We start from the raw sequence: 2,027 nt of genomic DNA, 5'->3' as shown, positions 1-2,027 counted from the left end.
GCGGGGAAATGTTCGTAGGAAACCACAGTGAAGGAACCTTGAGAAAAACAATTTCCCCTTAGGTTCTAATCCTAAAAAAAAAATTAAAAAAAAAAATAAGACAATGCATTCCTATGAAATCCCTTCTGGTTTATGCAAACTTTGTGTAAAGTGCCTTAAAAATGTCAGATAAACACGTGTCTTTGATTCTGTTGGAAGCTGAAAATGGATTTCAGGGCATTTCTTTCCTTTTAGAAATTACAGTCAATCCATGTTTTCTCTTTATAGCATCTAATAGGTTCTCTGATTGAGATGTGATGTGCAATCATTTGATACTTAATAAAAACTGTAGGGATACTCAATTGCACTGTTTCTATTCTGTCTCAAGCCCAGCTTTGCAGTGTACCTAGGCATAAATTAGATTCCTAACACACATGCCAAGAATCAGCACATTAAATCTGATAGCATTATAAATCAGCAACACAGGAGCTGGTCTTATCCCATAACTGATGCTGAGTGTTTTGGGAATAGAGGGACATGCGTTCAACTACAGCAGTACTGCATACCAATTGCAGCTTGCAAGCAATGCTAGTTTAGCTCTTTTGTGACCAGAATAACATACTGACAAACAGAGGCCGATTGCAACTACCATCTATAATTCAGCCCAGCTCCTCTAAGGTCTTCTGTTAAAATTCCCTTTGTAACAATGCTGTTCTATCCACAGGTCTCATCCCTGAAGGGGTGGCAGCGTGCAGAGCAATCCTACTCTTCAACACTTTGAATATGGGGCTGGCAAGCTCTGACCCCTGCTACTGCTCGTTGCAGGATGCTAAATGGGAATTTTATATTAAAAATCCAGAACTCTCCCCAGGTATTAAATGTTCATGGAGATACACTCACTGGTGAAATCTTTGCTGTTAAAACTCAACTTCTGTGAAATTTTTTTCTTTTTTTAATTATTATTCCATAAAAATATAACTGTGTACTCTGAGTTTGGTTTTCAGCTTTTAGCTGCCCTACCCAGTTTATGATTTTCAGTGAAAAGTTAAGATTCAACTTTCATTCTGACACAGACACATCAAATCTCAGATGTCCACCTATCTGATTCCCCCAAGGCTCCACAACTTAGGTCTTACAGATAATACCTAGATGATAGCTGTAGGTGCAAATATACCAGGTGAGATTCCATCATGAAAGAGTGAAAGCTGGCACTGATACCCTTGCACTGCATTTCTCTTGTGCACCAAAATTTGTTCATAATTTATGTACTTTACTGCTAGTTTATTTAGTTCTTTTTAATCTTATCAGGCAGATCCCAGTCTCTGTGACTACTCACAGATCCAATACTGGGTACATCTTTGATGGTATCTCGCCCTCACACTTGTTGCTAAAAACATTGCAATGGCTGAGCATGAAAGACATTCAGCAAATGGAGACAGCTGGATGTTGTGCATGGAAATAAATCATTTGTCAGTGGGTGTAACTGGTGCTGTGGTATATGGTGTACATTCTGAGGACTGATGTCTTCTGCCTCTAATAATTCTTGTATGGCAAAGAGACTAACTTGCTAATCTCCTTTAAAACCACACATGGTCTTTTCTGCACGCCACAATAGAAACTCTGCTTGCAGAGTCTTTAATGTAAATATATTAATACCTACATTCTTTCTCTGGGCAGCTGCAAGGAAAGCTACTCATTCGTTCCTTGAGTTAATAATTTGCTCTGTACTCAGTGCAGATGGTTTTGAACAGCTACGTAACTTCTCTTTCACTAGGCTAGTCATTTCTCCCATCGCTGAGAAACAAATCTGATTTTTTTTTCCATGAATCCTCAAAAGTCTTCATATGGCTCTGGCCAACCAACAGTTGCTCCTAGGCAACAAATCTGGAAGCAACTGGGTGAATGGGGGTAGTCACAAAGAATATCTAACCTCTGGCTACATGTGTTTCTCTGCACTAATTTTCATGCCAAGACGTTTTCAGATGTATTAAAAACTGCAGAATCCAAGAGGATGTGCCAACTCCCAGATCCAGGTGTATGTTTTAGCC

Source organism: Pezoporus flaviventris, unplaced genomic scaffold (genome assembly GCF_033815535.1).
Source record: "Pezoporus flaviventris isolate CSIRO_AGI_PZ_B2104156 unplaced genomic scaffold, CSIRO_AGI_Pfla_v1 ptg000023l, whole genome shotgun sequence".
Taxonomy (NCBI): Eukaryota; Metazoa; Chordata; class Aves; order Psittaciformes; family Psittacidae; genus Pezoporus; species Pezoporus flaviventris.
This window is presented reverse-complemented; position numbering follows the sequence as displayed.